The sequence below is a fragment of the Manis javanica genome, chromosome 14 (genome assembly GCF_040802235.1).
Source record: "Manis javanica isolate MJ-LG chromosome 14, MJ_LKY, whole genome shotgun sequence".
NCBI lineage: Eukaryota > Metazoa > Chordata > Mammalia > Pholidota > Manidae > Manis > Manis javanica.
The window spans coordinates 18,568,169-18,593,346 of NC_133169.1; the positions used below are offsets into that span (position 1 = coordinate 18,568,169).

The 25,178-nt window shown below is 35.6% G+C and overlaps 1 long non-coding RNA gene across 1 annotated transcript; it reads left to right on the plus strand.

The window, feature by feature from the left end:
• Window positions 1-1,485: 1,485 nt before the first annotated feature.
• Window positions 1,486-20,668, plus strand: LOC140846110 (uncharacterized). The gene is made up of 3 exons (XR_012125007.1): window positions 1,486-1,566; window positions 3,356-3,488; window positions 20,593-20,668. It is a non-coding gene; the product is annotated as an uncharacterized lncRNA (long non-coding RNA).
• The last annotated feature ends 4,510 nt before the right edge of the window (window positions 20,669-25,178 follow it).

Sequence of the window (25,178 nt, forward strand, 5' to 3'; positions counted from 1 at the left end):
TAGCATGATTTGTTTGCATCTCCACAGACTGCAGGTTAACTCACTGCTATGCAAAGGCTTTATCACTGGGTGGCACCCTGCCACTTACTTATATTTCCTTTCCTTCCTCTCCTCTGTCTCCTTCAGTAAAATTGCAGGGTGATCAAAAGCCAGTGTCTGAGCCCAGATGCCCATGTTTAGAATCCAGGCTGTGACATTTATTAGGCTCTGTAACAATGGACAACCTAGATAATGTCTGTTCATCAAAATGAAGATAACAGTAGTCACTACCTAATAGGATTTTTGCGAGAATTTAAAAAGTTAAAGGACTCAGAAGGATGCCTGACAAATAATAAATATCCAATAAGATTTATGGTATTTTTATGATCATACACAGGATGGTATAGCAGAACCCATAAATGAAAACATGAGTAAGTCACAGGATTTAAGGAAGAGCCAAAAAGCAGATTAATACAAACGTACAAAAGAGCTAATGCCCTAATGATAGAGGAAAGAGCCAGCACCGTGAGAGCAGCAGGCAGAGGATTTACAGCAGCGTTAGGGTCGTGGTCCATTAATAACTTCCAACCATTTGTTGAGAACTCCGAGTGTGTGTGTCTAGGTTTGTTATTTACAAATATTACCTCCTGTGTCCTCCACAGCAGCTCTATGATGTAAATATTTCATGCCCATTTTCCACATGAGGATGCTGAACTTAATAGAAGTTAGATGATTTGCTTAAGCAAAATGTTTATTTAAAATGTTTACATTTTAAAATTATTTTTGATCATGACCTAGGATTCCAAGTAAATAAATGAAATGCCCTTAAGGTCATTCATTCTGTAAGTGGAAGACCACAGATTTAAATCCAGATTGGTTTACCTCTCAAGTGTCTTAACAATTATGTGCTTTCTGCTGTGCCAACTCCCTATATTTTCTACCTCAGCTGTTACTGGTTAAAATTTTAATCTCCTTTTCTCAATATTGTTCCTATATTCCCAAAAGGGTTGTGCTGCCTGTGACACATAATAAGAAAATCATAAGCACGTCTGCAGATTGAGGTTCTTCTAATTTTCTGGGGTGAATGCTGAGCCGACAGAGCTGCCAGTCCCTCACTTAACTTCTTACAATTTCTGTGACATTTCCCTCCTCTCTGACAGGTGTCTCAGCATTTCCGCTGCTGCTTGTGCTGATAAAGCCTCCTGAACATACACACTAAATAGAAACCCCTTGGTGACATGTTCACTAGGGCGCTCTGAAGGAGGCCTAGACCGGAAGGACAGGGGCTCACAGATCATACCACTATCTAATAGATCAAGCAGACCTTTCAAACATGGCTGTAGAGATGTGGGAGCAAAATTTCTACCCAGAAATGTGTGGAGCAAGCTAGTATGCTCAAGAGTTTGTTACTGAAAGAAGTGAGTTTAAATGTAACTTACAATGAAATATTAAGTAATAAGGCTTAAAATTTTTTTTTCTGTTTCACACAAGAGATAGACCTGATGATATAAAATAAAGAAACCAGAAAGCATAATTGGTGGGAAAAGAAGTTGAAGGAAGATTTGAACATTGTACGCTTCAAGAAAAGTAAGTATTTACTTATCATCACCTTTTGGTATCTTTCCTAATGTAGACTGTTACTCAAAAACCTTTACTGTTTCTCAGCATGTATATGAAAACTGAAGTGTCTTCAAAGTACATAGTGTGATTGTAAGTGTTCAAGACCCTCTGTTCATGTTCACACACATCCCTCACACATCACAGCGCCAAACACACACACATAGGTGTGTATACGCTGACACACCGCACCCTTACATTCTCCAAACACTAACACTTGACTCACTCACCATTGAGGAGAAAGCAGATAGAAGGCCAAGGGATAATGGACCTAGAAGGGTAAGGATGACATTTCCTGAAAACTGAAGTACAACTGGAGGGATTTCAGAACCCAGTTGGTGTTTTGACTTTGGCCCATTTAAATTCAGAATGACTTGAAGTATCTCACATTTGAAACCGCTGTTTGTCAAATATTCTTTAGTGTGAATGTGCTTCTGATCATTTCTTGAGAGCAGGTTTTGCTGGACAAACTGCACATACTGAGGGCCTAGGGCTAATGGAGAAATAAAAACAGGGGCAAGAGAGAGGTTGCCAGGGTGTCCAAAACAAACCCAGCTGACGCAGTGATTTGTCCTGGGGTCAGTACTCAGTGAAAACCTGCAGACACCACTGCGAGCTGTCCATAGGCATAAACAAAGGGTTATACAAAGAATACTGTAGCCAAAGCATATGTTTTTCTGCTTACATCCATGTGCTACTTGAAAGGTGGCTACCATTATATTAAATGAGACATGTCAGACCCCAGGCCTAAGCAATCATGAATCTCAGATCCTAAACTCTTTTATCCAGTACAAAGCTTAACAGTTTTCACCTTTAAAAATAGGGAATGTGATTAGCTTGTCTTCATTTTAGTAAATGTTTTCATATGTGGGTAAAGAAATGTTTTAGAAATTACAAAAGGCTAGGATTAATGTTGACAGTCCCCCATGTTATAAATTTCAGTGTAGATTAGAAGGGTGCACTATCACTAGCCGATGAGTAGATGACTCAATATGGTATTTATGGATATTTTAACTGATGAAATCATCATTAAGGAACAGTATCTCCACTTCCTTTCTCTGGTTACAAATACTACAACCTGAGCTTCAGGCTGCTATTCTGCCCAACATTTTAAATGCTATTTCTGAAGAACAGTAGAAGGAAGGTATTTCTCTGAAGATCCATTAGCTTTAAACTTACTTCTTCTTATCCATTTGATAAAATCAACACAGTTAACCTAGAGAGCACTCCTGAAAGGGCTATTTTAACTTTTGTGTGTGGAAATGACTTATAAGGCAGATAGAGACCGAGTTTGTTTCCAAAGTGCTTAATATTAAGCTGTACCATCTGCATTCAGTGTGAACCAGTGTAAAGTAGTTTTTGAATAAGGAACAAAATAGCTATTATACCAAACCTGAGATCTATGAAATTATGTTGTTTTTGCAAGGTTGAGAACATTCTTATCCAATATTCTCTCAAAAATGCTTAGTGGGAAGTCAGTAAAAGAAAATAGTATGATGCGTAGCTAGACACAAAATTTGGTCAATGTACATACCTTTTTGATATTTTGGGTAAAACTGCCTTTATTCTTTGTGATTGTAAAATAACTTCACACCCAATTTTCTGGGTAATTCATATTATTCATCTAACTGTTTACAGTATAATGATGGCAACTAAAAAGAAAAATATAAAGAAGACACATCTAACTTAAAATGGCATCTAACCAATGATTACAGTATTTGATTGACTGACTCATTCATTCATTTATTTCTTCAATAAGCAAATATTTATTGAGGACTTACTCCATGCCAGCTTCTGTCCTGGGATTTGGAGATGGTGCTAAAAACAAGACTGACAGGAATTTTCTCCTTACTGGACCTTCTACTATAGCAGGAGAGACAATCAATAAACAAGTAAGTATATAGCTCCAAATTCCAATTAAAATACCGTGGAAGAATTAGAGAAGAACAATGAAAACTTGTAACTTAGAGAACTAAGACTACAGGGAAAACAGTTGCAGAAGAAATTTTGTTAACTCTGTTAGAAAAAGGTTGATTTTTATGTTTCACAGCTGGAAATAACAAGCTTGCCTGCCTATAAGAAGACATTAAAACATTTCCTGCCTCTCCCATATTGCTTGTCCCTTGGCCCAAAGATCTTAAGATCTCCAAGCCAGTGATCTGTGCAGGCATCTTCTCACCACCTAGACGATGTTTCCGCAAAATTCAACTTCCATTCAGTGACTGCCGCTATTCTGGAGTAATTTGTCATGCACAATAAAGGTGCTGAAAGTATATTATCAATAATTTGGAAAATGAGGTGAAAACAATGAGCAAAAAACTATACCAATAATACTAATTGCATATGTAATAAGAACAAGCCAGAAATCTACAAATATTCCAATCTTTCCTCTTCCTCTATCTTCTAATGAGGAACAATTCTTTGTTCCCCTGTTATTAGGTCTTGTTTGTTTGTGTTGGTTTGGAAAATGGATGATGATAAAACACTTGGAGAAGATCTAAGTATTAGATTATAGATTAATACCTTGTAACCAAGAGAGAGTAGCCTAACTGATATTTCTCCCTCATGTGCCAGTGCAGAGGTAAGTGCCCCAGGACTGGTGGGAGTCTTGCCATGCCCAACATGAGACTTCTATCTCATACTCTCAGGCAGTTGCTGCTATGCACATCATTTCTCAGCTGAAGGGTAGGCATAAATTTATTTTTAGAGGTATAACCAGGAAGTGGTATCATCACTTCTGCTTATACCTTATTGGATAGAGCTTAGTCACATGTCCACACAGAGCTGCAAGGGAATGAAAACTACCTGTGTGTTCATGAACCCGGTTAAACCTTCAAAGTTCTATTGTTAAAGAAGGGATGGATGCGTATCAAGGACAATTAGCAGTTTATACCTTAATCCATCCCTATGGCTACCCTAATATCAGTCGGTATTCCTCTTATGACACATAGAGCCCACACACTCACGTCCATGCATAACTATCAAAGCTACATCCAGTGATTACTTTTAAAGCATCAGATCTCTGAATGGTGACTGATTCTCTCCATTAAGACTGTATGTGGTTCCTGGTATTTTGGTGACCTATAAACTAACAGATAAGTTATCTGCTCCTTCCCTACACACATTAAACACTAATGGAGAAAGAACAAGAGAACTTCAATTAAAAATCTCATTCAGAATAGAAAATAAAGGGAAACACAGAGCAGTCACTTGCCCATAGCAATAATCAAATCCTGCTGAGCAAGTATTGGCACTGCAGAAATGTGCTTGGTTAGTTCTTGTCCTGGGGTCTGGAGGAACTCCTTTGTCCATTTGCATCTCTGGTCCTTTTGTCTATTTTCTTTTAAGACCATATTTGAAGTGTGCACTGGAAAATGTGCTCTCCTTGAGGGGTGCACAGCTTGTGCAATTTGGAGGCACTCGAGCTGCTTTAGGAGTCAAACGATTGTAGGCATTTCAACCCAGGCTGTGTGTTCCCTGGCAGTAGAAGCTCTCCATGACTTAGCAGGTGCGTTCCACTTGCTTTGCAGTCAGTTCCTTGGGAAAGGAGTCATCAACACAAATTGTGTCTAAGTATAGTTTTTTGTTAGTGTTAATTTTTTTAATGCTATGATTGCCTTTGGATGATTTATTGTTGAGTGTTGTTAAGACTTCAAACATGTTAGGAAATTGTATTTTTATTATATTTTAGAAAGTGGACTTATCTGAGTAATATGTTAGCCTTGCAGAATAGAATTCTTGTCCAGGCTGCTATCCTTTCCCCAGCCCACCCCTGCCCCAGATTTATTGATGTAACTGACATACAACATTGTATAAATTTAAGGTGCACACTGTTGATCTGATACACTTGTATACAGTGAAATGATTACCACACAAGTGTTAAACACCTCCATTACCTCATATAATTACCATTTCTTTTTGTTGAAAACATTTAAGATTTACTCTCTTAGCAACTTTCAATTATATAGTACAGTATTGTTAAGTATAATTACTGTGCTGTATATTAAACCCTCAGAACTTATTCATCTTATAACTTGATGTTTGTACCTTTTGACCAACATCTCCCTCTCTCTTCCCAGATAGCCCTAAAGCTGAAGTCTCTTATTTATTGGTCCCTGTGTTCAGTTTCACCCTTTCTTCAGCACCTTAATATGGTTTCCTTTTGTCCTTATGAAAAACCAGGCTTGTTCTCCTCTTATTTGCTTTATTGGCCTACAGTGGGCTTCCCACGTCATCACAACCATCTTTCAACATACAACAGTGCATGTTCTCCTCATCCACTGCTAGGCCAGTGCCATGTATTTTAGGGTTTTGAGAAGCAGCAGGTGACTTCCAGTACAAATTTCCGAATTGGTTTCACACAGTCTAAATTTTTGTAATATAAAAACCTGAAAGACAATGGTGTAAGATAGTTCTCTTTTTTTTCCTTTCTCAATAGTCCAGAAGGAGGTAATTCAGAGCTTTTAGAGACATTTTTCTTCTTCCACATGAAGTCTCCATTCTGAGGAACAGTGTGTTTGGACCAGCTCTCATTGACTCCTGGACAGAGGGAAATGGACCAGGATGGGGGAGGTCTTACCCTCTCCTTTCAGAACATGACCAAGAAGCAGTGTATGTGCTTCTGCCTCAGTGGGTAGAGCTGAGTCACATGACCCCATTGGGCTGTAAGGAGAATGCCAGATACGGTCCTCAGGGCCGTAGTAAGGTGGCTGGCTGAAATACGGGAATTCTGTTACTAAAGTGGAGATGAAAGTTGGTGGAAATATAGAGCACAACCAGACTTCACACACACACAAAAATACTGAGTTACCGTAAAAGAAATGACACCAAAAAGTTAATTGTTTTTGGTCTCTGATGGGGGAATCTTGCATGATTTTCATTTTATTCTGTATTATTCGTTTAGACTTTATCACTTATTTTACCTCTATTTTTTTGATGTTTTATAATCTATCACTTGCATGATCTAAAACTATTTTCATAAATAAATTAAACCCCATGCTATGCATTGGTAAGAGATGGCATAATAAAAGTTATCTGAACATTTAGAGCATAAGCTAAGCCTTCAAAGGATTCTGGAAGAGAAATTTTGGCAGAGGGGAAAGACAAGTGGAGACATAGGAGAATACAGAGAGAGAAATCTTGTTTGCCACTGATGAAATTACTTCTTCCTCTTGAGAAATGGGACAGATTTAAAGAGTCAGGCTGAGAGTGAGAGAGAGAGAGAGAGGAAGGGAGGGAGAACATCACACAAGAAAGCTTTAAGCTTCATAATCTGGAGAAAGGGATTTTGCTTCCTTCACATAGGAAGCTGCATACAGTGCAGGTGCTAGGGTCCCTACTGCTACAGGAACAGGGATGTAGAGACACAACATTTATTACGCTGCCTTTAAGGAGCCTGAGATCTTATTACCTTCAGTTTTTTTTCTCTCCTTTTGAAGATTCAAATATCCAAGGAAAAGAGCATAATCGTTTTAGGTTGGGTCGGGCATCTACTCTAGTATCGATCACGATGGTCAGAGTGTCAAAGCCAATTCACCAGCAGGGCTTGTGTATCATTGACATTGAATCATTGACGGAAAAACAATGGTGTGCTAGCCATGCCATATAATGGAAAAGAGGATAATATTACTGATCCTGTGATTAATTATTAATCCCTTTATTTAGATTTGCAAAATAATTAGGAATAATTGCTAAATACTACAAATGGAAGCATATAAATTTCTAGCAAATCATTACTGGAACTTCTTTGCTGTTTTTCTTAAATTGTATGCACAGTTAAGAAGGGCTTATCTGATTTATTTAACCTGTTTGTTAGATTTTTCTTATGTTTTAGAATGGTGGAAAGTAAGGGAAGAGATAGAAGAATATTTATGAATTTAGGTATTCTCATATTTGATGAAGGGAGGATTATTTTTTAATGAATTGACACAACCAGTAAAATTAGAGATTTCACTGCAACATAACTCCTTGCATATTTCTTAAGTTTGAATGTGAAAGTTCTCATCTGGTACCTGTATAAGCCATTTATAGCACTTAGAATGTTACTTCTGAAATGGAAAATTTCCGTTTATATAAAATCTTTATATCCTGCTGAAGAAACTTGGAAATGTCAATTTCATGCAGTACATCTGGGGAAAATCTGTCTAGGGCATAACATCTTAACTGTCACATAGAGATTAAAACTTATCTGTGTAAATAGAGACTAAAACTTTGCAGAGATGCATTGTCTGTTAAGACAGTAGGTATTTAGGCATATGGTTATAGAGTCACTATATTTAAAGTCCACTTGGATGGATGAAATTACCTGGATAGATGTTGTCTGAGAGATCAGTGGAGTTACATTTCTAATAACAAGATTTTTAAAAAGACATTAAAATTATGTGGTATGTTCAAAAATACTTTTCCTTCTACCACATATTTGGTCATAGGAGAGTAGAGTGCACTAAATATAGTAACCTTAATAAATATTTGTAAAAGGAATTGTAAACCCATGATAATATAAAAGGAAAAATTTAGAAGGGTCTGTTAGTAGATAATTCTCTCTTCCAAGTAAAATTGTACTGCTGCAGTGATGTCAAAAATAGGACCACTGGGATGATGAAGTGGGTTCAGTGATCATATATCCTCTTTAATAATTTGTGCACTATATAAATGTGTATGGTTATATACATTAAAAACAACAGTGACAACTATGGTTGGGTCATTGTATCAGGTGGCAAGTAACTTTACTTTGATTGCATTTTGATCCTAAAGGGAAGAATTAAGATTTGGATAGTAACACAGCTTAGCTTCAATGATAACAGTCTTTCTCTTCCTTGGATTTAATTTGGGATGCTTTCAAATATGGTAGTTATTTTAGCAAACACGAAACAAGAGTGTTACATACACATACTTTTTCAATGTATAGGGATGTGCATATATGAAATAGCTCTTGAGATTGACATAAAAGTACTGTAGAAAATACATGAGTTTTAAAAAAACCTGGCAAGCTCTAGCATTGTATCTATGAAATATAAACATTTACATATTGAAATATGTATAACATTAAATATTTATTAAAATATATATTATCTTATTAAATAAATTTATATTAAATATATTAAATATATAATATATCAAAATGTGTATTAGATATATAGAAACAAAATATTTACAGAAATATTAAATATTCATTAAATGTCTTATGTAGATAGATAAATATAAAATATTAAAATAAAATGTTAAATTATATTATTAAAATATAACATACTTATTAAAATTTATATTAAGTATATATTAATATATAATATAGATCATTAATATATATTAATTTAAATTTTGGTTATACCTGTAAGTGTGTTTTCATATATAAATAGAGAACTGAATCTCTCTCTTCTGCTTGATGGATGATTTATGAATAATTTCTGCTGAAATACATCTTGTATTTATTTGTGCTTCTTTGTCTGAAAACAAATTAGTATGGGTTCCAAGGTAAAGAGAGTGCTATTGGAATCCAAAGAAGGGTATATTCAGCCTTTAAAAAATGCAGCCAGTAGAGGTTAAATGACCTTCCTATCTATCCTCCCAGAATTGGGTAACGGTAGATTACGCATTTTATCTTGGGTCACTCTGGCTCAAAAATCCATCATCTGACCCATCCCCTGACATGGAAAGTTCATAAGGGCAAAAGGACAACACTTTCTGTGTTCAGCTTTCCATCCCCAGCACCTACCATAGTGTGATAGGTGACCCTTAATTAGTACACATAAAATTAAGAATGACTAAATAAATAGTCTAAATGCTAATTTTGGTTTAAATCTCATTGAAACAAATTGATAAAATATCCCAAAGGAAGTTTAAAAATGACCAGGATTTGATGTTTAATTGATTGATGTACAAAAATTTTGGATAGCAAGTAAAGGATAGAAGGAATTACACTCATGTCCTGGGCAGTGTGAAAATACTGAGAACTGACCAGCTGTTGTCCTCTTCCCTGTTGGGATTCTCTACCCACAGGATTCCTCTGCTCCAAGTTTCTGGAGTCATTACAGATTTGGAGAATGGTAAACATAACTAGTTTCTGCTTTACCTTTGGAACTGTACTGGCAGCCACTCTTCTTTTGATGTTCATAAATATAGGGTACTTACTAAGGGGTGCCTCTCATACAGCCACCTATTTATTTGTGTCTATATATTTCTTCATTTATTAGGCCAGGTACATTCTTAGGCTCTGGTAGTACAAAGACCTTTAAAGAGTCACTGAAGACATTCACAGTCTATAGGTGAGTGGAGTGTTATATGAATATTAGTTTTATATCCTCAGTACAGAAATGGCTTCATTTATCATTATCTGATTTATAAACATTCACCAGCTACTGTTTTTAAGAAACAGTATACATTTAGAGATTTTGGCTAGGCAGAGGGGTATGTTGGGTTTAAATCATGAAAGTTTTATGATGCTGAGTTTAGATTATATTCATTTGATAATGAGTCAATGAAGACTTTAAAGATGGGAGGAACTTGCTTAAAATTGATCTTTAAGGAACATTGGCTTTGACAGAAATTAGGAGACTGGGAAGGGGTACAACCTGATTGGAAAGGAACAAGGCTCCAATAATAGTAAAGATGCTGGGAGTAAGAGTCTTCTAAAGCAGAATCAGTATTATGCAGTTAGGTACAGAATTGTGGGATAAGGAGAGAAATGAGTCAGGTGTCTTTGTAGTTATTTTATTGTCTGGCTATTTAGAAAATAACCAACCTAGGAAGGGAATATAAAAGAACAGTTTATGTTCTTTTGAAAAGCCCATCTGACTCGTATTATTTTTGTGGAACTACAGATCTATTTATTAATCTATCTTTCATCTATCTTTATCTGTATATGTGTATGTATTAGAAATAGACTTCAGCTTGTAAAGCAAAGTTATTGGTGCGGTTATCTGGAATAATGTGTGGGCAAGGATGATGAGGCTGGACGCAGGATCAGCAGGGAAGAGCACAGGATCTATTACCAATGTCGACCACATGGAGAAGGTGGAATAGGCAGCACGGATGTCACTTTGTTTTACATCCTTGGTAGAGATAGTAGCCTCAGTCATGAGAGTAAATGGCATCTCCTAGGCAGATGACACAGCTGTTCCACGTACCCTATTTCTTTCACATTGGTCACAGTCCCAAGTTCTTGACCTGAATATTTTCTCATCCATATGTGCTTAAAATTAAAAAAACATTCCTTCCTTTGAATTTCTATTTAAGCTATCTTGTACCATAGTTTCTTACATACATTAATTTTTTCCTGTCCCTTTCTTGAGGGCTAAAGTTCTGCCCTTGAAATCCAGTCCAATAATAGAAACGTCCACCTGCCTGTATACCTCCGAAATACTTAACTGTGTGCTTGTATCCATTTTGAACATATTGAATATGTGTTCTATTTGGCTATTATAACACTTTGCTATTTTACTTAGTCTACCCCATTTCCAGCTTTGTGTTTGAATGAAATTGGAATTGGCCATGTTTTAGGGCACTGTGCATAAACATTCATTATCAGCATTTGCAGCTGGGGCATCTCATTCATTGTCCAGCCCAGTTACAAGGATGATGTCAAATGCCTCTCTACCCATAATTTCTCTTTTAGTAAATTGGCTTTTCCTGTGGAATCTGAGATCCAAGAATAACTTTATGTGAAAAACAAGTATTAACAGCTATTGAACAACTCCTGCCCTAATGTTTAAACAAATAAGATGTTTTATTAGGATCTGTATCTTTATAGCTGCTTTTTAACAGCTGTAATAAACTCTTTCAAAGCAATATGCTACAGGAGATCAAAGAGCTATGCTCAATAAGAGTTGCTCCTTATTAGCCATAGTCAGAAAAGAAGTAGGAAATAAATCAAAGTGTGTCCGACGTGTCCTTTAGCAGACTGGGAGAGTATTGTGTCACTGTGATATGTAGCTTTAAACCAAATTAAAAGTCCTGTGAAGCACTGAAGCTCCCTAAGCTAGGAACTGCTATGGAGATCATGTCTGTTTCTGATTTCATTGCCACCTACGAGCTCTTCCTAAGAATCAAGAGATCAAAGACGAAAAGCACATCAACAAAGACCCAGAATGCAGCCAGGTTACTGTCACTGAAGAGAAAACAGAGCATAAGTTGACTGTACTGATTTCAGCTTGAACAAAATAACAGCAGGTTTCTAAACAGCTGTTGTGTATTAGATGAACTGGGTTATCAAAAGAAGTAAGGGCAGAAAATGAATTAAAACTGCAATTTACTGAAAAACAAGCTCACATCCCATGGATGGTGTGAAGCCACGCAGCAGAGCAGTGCAGTATGTGGTCTTCATGGGTAGAGTTAGTATCTTTAAAAGGAGTCAGAAAGCCATGTTAATTGTGCCACCATTCTCTCATGACCCTAGGTTCAAATGTCCAGTCATCTCTGACTATTTGCACTCTTTTGGGACATATATTCAGGCACTACATCTATTGATTTTTCCCTTATATGTTAGTATGTATCTATCTGCCTAGGATTTTATCTATGTACCTATCATTCCCTCTTTCTCTCAGTAGAGCTGTGAATTAATTTTATCGTGATTTATGGTGCAAGAACTGTTAGATAAATTAATGAACTCTTAAGGAGAAACTCTAATAAGCAGAGGTAATCAGGTTTCTTTCCTGGGTGGAAAATTTCACAACTACTCTTCCCCATATCTTAATAAACAAAGGCAATATTACTCTTTATTTTAAATCACATCTATGACTTCATAATTCCCAAACACCAGCTCCCTCTCCCATGTTCCCGTAGATATGACCACCTTGGGGTTTCATTTTGTGAAGACAAAGGTCAGTTTAACTTGTGGATTCCTGGGAGGTTACCTTTTCCACAAAGTGTCAGCTGTTAGCAAAAGGGTTAAAACTGAAATGTCTCCATCTCACTTTAATAATGTAAGAATTTTCAGAAGCCTATGTAGCTTAGGTCCTTTTCCATATTATAATAATATTTCTGATTTCCTCTTAATTCAGCCCCCCCCACTTACATAACAAAGGGAGTTCTATCAAGAAAGAAAGAATGCTCTATTTCAGTGTCCACATCTCCACCTTGGGCTCTTCTCATTTTCACTATCCAACAATTTAATTTGCTCTATAATGCTTCCCAGATTGATCTGGATACTTTTGGTAACTTTAAAATCAAAGATACCACTTAAATTATTTTCAAGAATATATCAGAATGACATTTGTATAAACCTCACATGATAGAAGCATGAGGAAGCACTGACATTCTAGTATGTTACATTAACCAAGAAGGGAAGTTATATGATATTTTGATACTAAAAGAGGGTCACAGAATATCTTCATATAATTGTTTTCATAGACATTACTTATAAAATGAAAGTGTTCTAACTAGCACACCTCAAAAGAAGTGGTATGCATTTTAAACCCAGGGTATTTATTTAATTTACATTGTCTAGGTGTGAAGGAAATGAACAATGTCAGAGTAAATGTACCTAACCTCGAAAATAAAGACAAGAAGAATACATGCCAGGGCAGGTGTCAGATGTCAGTAAATGCCAGCAACTGTTTTCTAAACAGGTGTTCAGTGTAGATTAATCCAATTAATACTAATTTAATTTAATAACCAACTTAATTGGTTGTGTGCATATGTATCTTCCCTTCAAGATCATATACATCCTGTGAGGTTATAAATATTTCCTAAATACTTTCAGAACTTAGCATATTGCTTAAAACAGAGTAAACACTTGAAAAGCACTTGTTAAATGAATGTAGCTCACCTTAGCCACCTTACTCCTTAAAACAAACCAGTTTCATTCTGACCAGGTTCCTTCTTTCCCAATTTCTATGTTTTGTTCTTATTGTTATTCCAACTTCAAAAACATTCTTCCACTCCATGTGTACACACCTTTGCTTTCCTTTCTTAAAAATACTTTTTATTGTAATACTGAAGTGGGCAGATTTTTCAGTAACGGGCAGTAAGTGTTTTAGGCTTTCTGGGCCATGTGGTCTCCATCGCACTTACTTAGCACGGTTGTGATGTGAAAGTAGCTATAGAAGTGAGCAAATGGACCCTGTCAATGTTCCAATGAAGTTTCATTTGTTGAACACATGGTTGAATTTTAGATCATTTTCTCACATCCAGAAATTGTCTTCTTTTCAGCTATTTAAAACTGTAAATATCATCTTTATTTCACAGGCTCTACAATAACAGGCAATCGGCCATTTGTGACCTATTGGCCATAGTTTGCTGATGATCATTATAGAGTCAAATTTTTGTTTATTTCCCTCAGTCCTGATTGAATATCTCTGGATTTTTTACCCAATATCTAAATATTCTGATTTTTCTGAATTACTTATGTTGACTTATTTATTTATATCTGTATGTTCCTTCTTGACAGTTTTATTAACACATTTCATTTTTACCTAGTTGGTTGTAAATTCTTGAAGAGAAGAGTCTATCTTTATATTTCTCTTTTTAATCTTCTAAGATACGTATCACCAGGCCTTGACTAAAGAAGCCACTTATAAATGCCATTGAGTGAGTGGGGAATATTCTAAGAAGCCTTTTCTTCACAGGGCTGAACTGGAGACGCAGACCTTTCAGAAGCAGATTACAGTCAAAGGCTGTGCTTCACAAAATCCCTGTGGAAAGGAGTGCTCAGGCACGGGTTCTTTTTACCAAAACAGAAATAAATGGAATTGATCTCTGCTTCCAGAGTTCCTGGAAGTGGCACTCTCTTAGCAGTAATTTTTACAGCTTCACAGTGGTTCTATTGTGTAACTAAGTTTGGGGACCCCTACCCTAGACCCTTTTGCAAAATGCAATCCTTTCTCTGAAGAGGTAACAAATTACTCTCATTTTAATCTAATGACTTAATCCTTTCGATGTCCATGAGGGGAAACATCAAAACATAAATCGCATGCCCCAAGGAAGTGGTCCCTAAAACATGGAAGAAAAAAGACATGGCTAAGAGGGAGAAATGACGAATGTTGAATGTGCCTCCTATAAGCTTTGTTTTGAGTTAGTCATTTAGGACTTCTCTGAAAACAGAAAAAAAATATGTTTATGTAAAATTGAGTTGTCCTCCCATGTTGCATTTATCATACTTTTAATTTCTGTAAATGGATGCTTTAACATCTACCAAATGGTCACTAGCTGTTCTCAAGTAAATCCTGACTCACCCCAAGTCATCTGGAGACTTTAGACAGCCCTAAACCGTAGGGTTTACAGTCACAGTGAACATGAACTTCACCACATTCAAACATAGCTAGCCAATCCTAAACCTACTTAGCCTGCCTCACTATTGCTTCCCATAGAAACTATAAAAAAACACTTACCCACCCTTGGGCTTCCTTCCTCTGCCACCTACAGACCCTAGTGTTTCCCTTGAGCAATGCTGTGTGGCTACTGTTTTCTCCCCAGGGAACTGTGAATATAGCAAAATTGTAAAACTGATTTATTTTTCTTGAAGTGCTTCTGGCCTCATCATACCTCAGTCAAGGTAATATGTTTAAAACACATAGAAATAATGGGATTTGAGAAAATAGTACCAATTCAGACATAAATCCCTACACTTCAGAAAATCTACCAGGCTCATGAAAGTGTCATCAGAGTATACAGATTCTAGATTAACGTGTCATTGTTAATTGTGATTATGCTTTTTCTTTTTAGAACTATTTTAAAATTAGTTTTGCTTTTTTAAAAATTGTATTTCCTGACAACCCCATCTGCTTGTTGAATTCTGATATTAACATGTTTTACATTTCACTTCTTTCAGGTGGAAACTTCAAGTCAGCAAGTAGAAGGGGTAACAGCTCTAAGTTCCCTTAATGGGAACTGACACCACTGTTGATTAGGATTTATTGCTATTTTACTTCGAAAAATGCTTGAGAGGCTATTATATTTCTTTGTTGCTTCATTTGAACACATTTTCTTTCTGATTTATTGTGACCATTGTTTTTCAGCCATGGTTGTCTGAAAGTTAAATATTAGGGTTTAATATTAGGGTTCAATCAACCCATCAGTTTTTGAAAGATGTACATGCAAACACAACAGTTGCCCCCAATTTTTAACAGATATTGAACAAATGAACTTGTCTTTTATATAGAATTATAACAATATGAACTTGTAAATGCTATCTCTTAATACTTTTTTTTGAAAAAAATTTACAACATTGTAAAAGATGACATATTGCTATAAAGTTATACCTTTTTCAATTATTGCAGGATTTTTATAATAATAAAGCATATGGTAGATTGGAGCAATAATAATGATAGCTGACATTTTTTGAATATTTACTATCTGCTTGGAGTGATTTTAAGGTCTTCACATGGTTTAATCCATTGAAGCCGAAAGTTATATTTTGAAGCGGATGAAATGGGAACACAAGAATTTAAAGTGACTTTCAAATGTCAGCACCTAATTAGAACTTCAGGAATTGCCAGTTAAGTTTGACTCCAGCCCAAACTTTTAAATAGGACAAAATACTCCCTTCGGGAATAAATCATTAACAGTGGTTATAATACCACATCTGATTCAGTAAAACAGGCAGAAGTACTTAAATAAAGAAGAAAATTTTAGGCATTTTTGGTTCATATAATACAGACCGCAGGATAATAGCTGAGATTTCTCCTTTCCTGGTATAGGCAGTCAGCATTAAGCATATAAGATATTGCCTTTGAACATATTCAAGACTTGAATTTGTATGCAAATAAGACATAGAGCTTCCAATAAGTAATAGGTTGTAAATTGACTTATGAATTCAAGGATAAAGATAGCGGCATTTGCATTTAGGATACTTTGATATCTAAATAATTGTTAGTTCTCTATTTCTCTTGCATGGGTTGAAAAAAGTCTCAGCAAACATCTGTTTAATTTATGCAAGATGCAGACTTAAGAACTTTGGAAATACAGAATTTGACATTTCACACTGGGAAACTGTATAGTCCCAATGCAGAATTTTGCTTTATAGGCTGAAGTACTAGAAAGTGCTCTTATTAAGTTGTAATGTTCCCTTGTAAAACATAAATATTAGGCAACCGAGGCCCATCAGACTTAGCAGTGACATGGACAAGGTTAAGGAGTTAATAGTGGGGATGGGAATGATGTTAAGGTCTCAACTGTTTGAATTATGATGCAAGTCTTCTGTACATCGATTACACCAAAAAATTAAAATTAAAAAAAAATTCAAATGAAAGAAATGGAGTGAAACATGTTAGGAATAGTGTTAGGAATAACCATATTTTATAATAAGGAATATTAAGACTCCAAAGTTCTGCTACAGTCACTTTTTGTTGTTATTTGTTTTGAATGCAGTGATTAATTTTGAGAGCCTCGTCTGTACCAGGAAGGACCCTAGAAAATCCTCTGCTTTGAAACACAATTGCTCTTAATTTTATCTAAATACAATTGGGAAGTATTTTGTGCAAGATTAATTAGTATGCTAATATAACGATAGTTTTGTTAGTTTGATGTTCTTTGTAAATTTTCTTTTTAATTTTTGATGAGGATTCAATGTTAATAACTACTTGAAACTATTTTTTTCTTGCAGTATTTGAGTAGATCCAATAACGATGTCATAAACATTTTATTGAACTGAGTCATGACAAAATCTTTTTTTTTATTGGCTGTTAACATTCTTGTCATATTAATGTTTCACCTGGGAGTTGACTTTTTGTCAGAGTTCACTCTTCTGTGTGTCTACCTTTCAACCTTCATGCAAAACTAATGACTTCTTATTATCTCAGTCATAAATGAATCTTCAAAAGACATTAGGGACTTTTTGTAATCCTGTTAAGGACTTCTATTGGCTATGCATTAACTGAGGAAGATATATTGAGTTTAATAGCTTAAAACATTATTTTGATCATACACACCATTTTTGCTAAAAAATCTTAGAATTCCTCATTAATAGCCTTTCAGTATTATTTAAAGTATGATGGTTCATATAATTGAAGCATCTTATTTGTGGTTCTGGACTTGAAGGAAACATTTTTGAAGATCCTCATTGCTCTCAGAGCTGCAAACATCCATGAGGAAACCTCTGCTCAATAGGAGGTAATTTAAGATATATATGCCTTTGTTTTTTAGGGTGTGCTTCAAGATTTTAAGTAAATGTTATTGGTTTTACTTACATTTAACTGAAGGAATTGCATTTTTCCAATATCCCTGATGCTTTATAGTTATGTAAATAAAATATAACATTTGTGTGGGAATGAAATACATCAGCTTTATTTATTTAAAGAAAGCCCTGAAACAAATATGGCAAAATATTAACAGATATTAAATCTAACTGTAGATACATGGTGTTCAATTATATTTTGTTTATTGGGAAAATGAAAGACATGAAATTAAATGAAGATACATATTTTAAGTTTCTTCCTTCACATTGATTCTTCTGTGCTTTTCTTAACACTTTCTATGCACCATACCTTTTACTACTTTTTCCTAAAATTTCTTGTTAATAATTTCACTCACCTTCTTAAAAGACAATGTCTTTACCGTTCTCATATATCTCATATTGATTCTTTTGGGACTAATTTGTTATGTTTTTACAATTTTATTAATTAATGTAGCTGAATGCAAATCCAAATTCCAACTATAATTTTGAAAGATTTATTTTACCACTTAAGATTTTACCTAGTCAAATTTTTATGCTGCACATCTCCTTGAATCCTAAATGACTATCATACTTGAGACTATTAGTTCTTATTCGTAGTTGTTATCATCTCTAATTTATTTTAGCTCATAAATATACATAAAAATAGGTCTGACCATTGGCAAAGGATAGACAAGTTTGGAAGTTTACCTTTGTACCCTTTCCATATTCTTACAGAATTTTGTCTTACTGGCAATCACTCAATGCCTTATCTCAGTTGGTTTGCGTTTCATTGCCAACCCTAATTTTTTACTTTCATGGAATCTGTGAAATAACTTGCAATGAGAAAGTTATATGTTGGTGTACAGGCCAACCTTGGAGATATTAAGGGTTCAGTTGCACACTGTTGTAATAGAGTGACCCTTGCCGCAAAATGAGTCAAATGAATTTTTTGCTTTTCCAGTGACTATATGTTATGTTTGCACTATAAGGTAGTTCTGTGGTCTATTAAGTGTGCAAGAGCATTATGTCTAAAAAAGTACATGCCTTCATTAAACAATATTTCGTTTCTAAAAAACGCTAACCATCACCTAAGCTTTCAGCAGATTATAGTCACTGACACAGATCACCATAGCAAATATAAGGATAATGAAAAAGTTTGAAATATTGCAAGAATTACCAAAACGTGACACAGAGACGTGAAGCGAGCGAATGCTGTTGGAAAAATGGTGCCAGTAGATTTGCTCAGCGCAAGGTTGCCACAAACCTTCAGTTTGTAAAAAGCACAATATCTGCAAGGTGCAATAAAATGAGGTTTGCCTCTACAAACGAAAGGCCTGGGATTATTCTAGGAGCTGGAATCATAACTGAAATGAAGATGTGTCAGTGTCCTTAAGAATCTTACAATCCTGAATATTTATATTTGTTATAAGGGTATCTCTGGCCTTTACCCTCCACATCCATGCCCTGCTCCAGATTTTCCTTACAGGGAACTTTGTGCCCACACCCAGTTAGGTGACTGGAGGATGGCCAGAGCTTAGGAGAAGACTGGGTGTTGTGGGTATATTCTGATTCCTGAGAAGAACTGACATTTGCGCAGGCATGTTTATGATCCTAGTTACACTGTAGAAGGGAGTTTATGGTTATGATATGAAAGCAGCAGCCAATTTTACCCCACACAAACTAGGAGAATTCTGATCTAATGATTATCCTTGTGTAGACTTATGTTAAGATTGTCCTCCCATCCAGATGCGGATACTTGGTCTCACACATCAGAAGCCCTTCATCACATTGTTTCCTGGTCACTTACTCAGGCACTTCATCAGCTCAGAAATGCTCTCAAACTAGCATCAAAACAGGTTAGGGTTTCCAGTCTCCAAGAAGATGAGCCCCTTGTCCTAGTCTCCTTCCCCTATATTTATCTCTCAATCTAGTTTCCATCTTGGTCAAACTTAAATGTTCCAGGAAAATTTTGGCATCAAGTGGGAACTTTTAAAAAGTAGACCCTACATATACCAAGTTCTACTTTTAAGAAGTTATGGGAGAGTGTCATTGGTTAAATAAATCGCTCCAATTAAGAAGTCTTTCCATTTTAGGAGGGATTAATTCCCTAAAGGTATTTCCATAGTAGTTTTTAAAGCTTCAGTGATAGGACAAGGGGAGAGCTTTGTTTACATAGGCCTTTCTTCACCCAGGTATTCCTTAAGGTATATCACAAAGACGTTCTGTAACTCACAGGGAATGTAAGTTATGCCTCTAGATCTAGTATTGAGCACCTACTATGCGCTAAGCACTTTGGGAGGCACTGGGATACAGAAGCAGAGTAGGGGTGGTTGTGGCAGTCAGTATACCTATGTTCAAACTTTGTTATTTGCTTGTTGTGATACCCTTAATATCCTCTGCTGAAAGAGAAAAAACACTATAACCCTAATGTACCTGAAAGTACTTGGTAATTGTAATGTGCTAAACTGTAAATATTTATATTTTCTTTGACATTGTAGTAAAACACTTTCTTAAGATACATTTACTAAGAAAGAAAATTTGAAACTTCACTGTTTAAAGTTGAAACAGGATAGTAATGAAGAGCTTCTCCCGCTTTTACCTACCTATTCCTACAATATACGTTAGACTTGACATCACTGTTATAAAATGTTTCTTACAGTTGTTGTATGTAAATTATATTCCTATGCTACCTAAGAATGTACTTCCAGAATTGAATGGGCTAAGTCTCAAGAAAGAATTCACGACTCATGGAGACAAAGTGAGCAGAAATGCTAAAATAATTAACAGATGTAAGAATTCGGATTTTGTTAAAAGAAGCCTTAAAAAATAGATTAAAGGAATTTAATAGCATGTATGTACCAAGTGCCTCAAGATTTATATAAAATGCATGATTATCCCGGTTTCTGTTACAGGAAATGACACCTTTATCCAAGGGATGACTTAACATTTATTGCACAGCCTGGGTCTGAGAGTTATCAATGACATAAGGTAACTAGATAAACACCAAACACAGCTGATGAAGACAATTTTAATGACCTCACTAGGGGGTTTGAACTAGTTCATTATGGGATTTTTTTTCCTAAGTAAACTTTACATTTTAAGATGCCTAGCTCATCTCAAAGGAATTTAAAAATAACTTGTCTGAAAGGCACAAACAGTGGCAATTTTGGAATGTAAATCAAATTGCACATACAGATACATTTTGTCTATCTGAGAGTATTTTTGGATTCTTTTGTGTTCTTTTTATAGATAACCTGCCATTTGTATTCAAGGGCATTTCAGATCATCCTTGTGTGGGTGGCAAAATTACACAGAATACTTCATCTAAAAACTCTTTATATAGATGTTAAATTACAATCAGAACTTGATGTCACCTATGGTCAGAGCTTCATGAACACACTTATATTAAATATCAAAAATAGGATATAATGTTCTATTTCTAAAAAAAGGACCTGAAAGGTAAAATGATTAAGCTTGTAATTAAGAGCCCAGGTACTCCTCATTCTTGGTTTCCTTACTGGGCAACTAAGTCAAGTGATACTTAAAAGTCTTGAAAAATATGTTTTGAAGGTTGCCCCTTTTTTCTCATTGGGGGCATAAAATAAATGGGTGCTGTTACAAAGAATACTTAGAAAGAAACAATGTCTTTTTTTAGCCTCCAGTACCTTCTTTGATAGCCATTTGATTTCACATGCTCTGTGCTTAACTTTCACTTCTCTGTTGCAAATATACTCTTCTTTCTGTTGAAAGGACTTTTTCATGTCCCCAAACGTAAATGTTTAATTTCCTTTTTTATTGTCTGATTGTCTGATTTTTTATCTGATCCCTTTATAGTCAAGGAAGGCATCATGGATGACACAAAAACTATAGGACAGTTTTGCCCTCAAAAGTTCTCTGAAGAAAGAAATTCTATCTTGCACTTGTCTGAACTAGTGCTTAGTTAATATATATTGATTTGACTTGACATGAAAATGAGATGTAAGAATGTATCAGTGCCAAATGTGATGCTGTTTCATGATGAGATGTATTAGAAATTGTATTATGCATTAGAAATTGTGTTGATGAGATTACATTCACATATTTTCTTATTTTTCTAATACAGAAGCAATGCATATTCCTTTGAGAACATCTCCAAATTAAAGAGGAGTATAAAAATGGAAAAGAAATCCAATTACAGCATATAATTACAATCATTGGTAACAATTGCTAGCATTTTGGTGTATTGTCTCTTATTTTTCCATCCATATGTTAACATTATAATCACTCAATATACAATGTTGCTTTTCTAAAATACTGCTTCAGTTAACATGCTATGTAAATATTTTTCACATTATTGTCTCCTTTAGTCACTAATTCTTTAATGCAATTAGTCTTTGATGATTATGGGTAATTTAGTATGTGCCAGGCTCCAAGGTCCAGGTTTAGTCTGTGTCCAAAAGGAGCTTTTAGGCCGGGCTGGTAGGCAGACAAGTAAGCAGGCAGTTTCAGTCCAGAAGGATAGGTTGTAAGGACATTAAGTATATTTCAGCAATGACTTTAGAGGCATTCAAGCTGACTTTTGAATGTCACATGGTATCTGTAATTGCCTACCATTTTCTAATGTTTTGCCACATCTAGTACTATTGGTGGCCTATTAGCTACTTTTATAGTGACTTTTGTTAACTAATGTCACTTGGAATTGCCTCACTTTGGGATTACCTCCTCTTTACCCTTACCTTTTTTTATCTTCCATTTTACTGGGCTTAGCTTCTTGAATAATTATTTCCTCTGAAATCTTTTGAATTGATCAGATCATTTTGAATATTTACAGACTCTTCAGACTGAAGGAAATTTGAGTCTTAAGCATGTTAATGGCCAGCACCTGGTGTAACTGATAGTTGGTATAGATTCCTCTGTCAGCATGTCAGTTTTCAGACTATTTTAGACAGTTATATCAACTATGCCTATGTGGGGTATTTAGTATCCTATGGACATGGAATTGCTACAGAACCTATCCAAATTTATTTGTCCCATCATGAATGAAGATGGGGTAGTTGTATGAACATAAGAGATTATAAAATCTACCACTTCAGCATGGGACAGTCAGTGAGAAAGACGTTTCTGTACATTTTACTCAATCCCTATGAAAACCCTTATCTGTTAGGGATTTATCTTTTTATAAATGAGGAAACTGAGAGTCCAAAAGTATAAGTAACTTGCTCAACATCACAAATTATTCAGTGGAAGTGCCCGTTCTGCTTGATTCTATGAATCTGTGCATTGGAATATTACATAAGTTCTAGAATTCTTGCCTATTATTCTTGAAATACTGCCTCAGGCACATTTTCTCTTTTCTTTCTTTCTGAATACCAGTGAAAACTATGTCAGGACTTCTCATGGTGCATTCTGTGTCCCTTAGCCTCTGATTTATAGTTCCACCTGTCTTCCCCCTTATAATATATTCTGGTTCCTTTCTTCTAATCTCTAGCTGAATAATTCTCTATTTTTTTCCTTTTGCTGCCATTTGTGTCCCATATGGTTTTAATATTGATTATTATACATTTTATTTCCAGAATTCATTTTGTTTCTTTTTGAGATCACCTGTGATTTAGTTTAGTTTCCTGTTACCTATAATTTCAATCATGTCATTTACTTGAACTGAATAAGACGATAATTTTGTAGTGTTTGATACAAATTTTGTAATGTTTGATTCCAATATCTCTTCGTGTTAGTCTGCGTCTAATGCATATTTTTGTATTATTCTTGCTCATAGTGACTTGGGTGCATGGTTATCTTTAAGTATTCTCATATTTGCCCTAGGGAAAAAGTGTGGGGATTTTTCAAAGGATAAGATGAAAAGTATGTCCCAGAGAAGAGTTGGATTGTCTTCTGCCAGAAACTTGGGGGCACTATAAGGTTGCAACCCCCTTCAAGCAAGTTCAGGGCTTGTACATCTGTGGGTCCCTGAGCCTTGTGTATCCAGGCTGCATATTCTTCTGTAGTACTCTCTATTGGCACAGTTCATCAAAGATGGGTTACATGTCTCATTTCCTTTGGTTTTACATGCTTTTTAAAGAGCCAATCAAGTGTCTCTACCTGTCATGCACCAAAATTATGGTAGTGGTGGGGGACACCAATTCTAGTTTACTTTTCTTCTGATGGTATAGGTTTTTGGGAGTTGCTACTTGCTGTGCAGCAGGGTCCTCTCTCTGGTTCCCACGTGGAGTGTCCCAAGGAGGTGACAGGCCAAAGCCCAAGTTTGCCAGATTGACAGATTGATACCCTGAGAACAAAAGCAGTGTTAGCACTTCCTACTCTGGATTTAGGTTTCATTTCTCAAAATTTGGACAGGCAGTCTTTCACTATCTTTTTAGCTCTTCCATGCTTTACTATTCATGAAAAGTATATACTTATCTAGTATATTAGTTGTTTTCATATAACCTAATTCTTCACATCAGAAAAGAAACTGTCCTACCTGACTCCAAGGCTGGAACTCATAACTGACTTGCCTTTAGGTTACAATGAATATCCTATTATTTTCCTTTAATATTGCATTTCACCCACTTGAATTGTTTGATCTATTTTACTGGTAAATCTACATGTTCTTCTTGTAAGAGTCAATTAAAAACAAAAATCTACAAGAAGTTAGGATGAATAATGCTTTCTCAAACAAACCTATTTAAAACTTAATGTTCAAACTCTTTGTAAGTTGTACAGAAGCAAGGCTTCACACTTGTAAATTTAAGACTGCAATGTGTTCCAACCTTACAGGACCTTGCATTCCTTTTAAATCACAAGATGCAGGAATTTATTAGAGTTTGATGTGCAAGTGATGGTGTGCTTAATATGGTATATGAGTATGGTGTCCTCTAATGCTCCCTGGACCAACATAAAAACAAAGAGTTGCATCTCATTGGAGCTATTGAAACACAAAAAAATTTAATAAATAAGAATTATGGCACAATAAAATTCATCATTATGTGAGCAATTGGGATAGCACTAAATGTCTTTGGAAACTCATATTATTCTTTTGCTCTTCCTGTTTCTATTCCATGCTACCATTGCAATGAATTCTTTAGATATTTCTTAGGGGGATTTTAAAATCTAAACTACCCTCAAATCCCCTTTTCTCTAAAACCATTCCAGGATTAAATTTTAAGATTGTTTTTCTCTTTCACGGTAGACACCTACACATTCTCCCTAGATGATGTTACAGTGTGCAGAAATTTATAAATGCTATTCTGGTTTTGATCTCTCTTTCTTCTGTATGTATTCTGTAGCAGATGGCTGCCAGAGCCCTGTCCACAGCCCCTTTGGCAATGATCATTTCCACATGCACTGGTGATATTACCAACTGTTAGGACCTGTGCCTGTATCTGAGGATGTCCCTGTGAGCCCGCTCTTTCCTAAACCAGGATGGAAGTGCCAAGGAACTTCTACCACTCAGAAGCAGCCCCTAACCAGTGATTTCTGGATAAGGTGGGTAAATGCTCTTGCATTCCTGCTCTCAGACAGGATA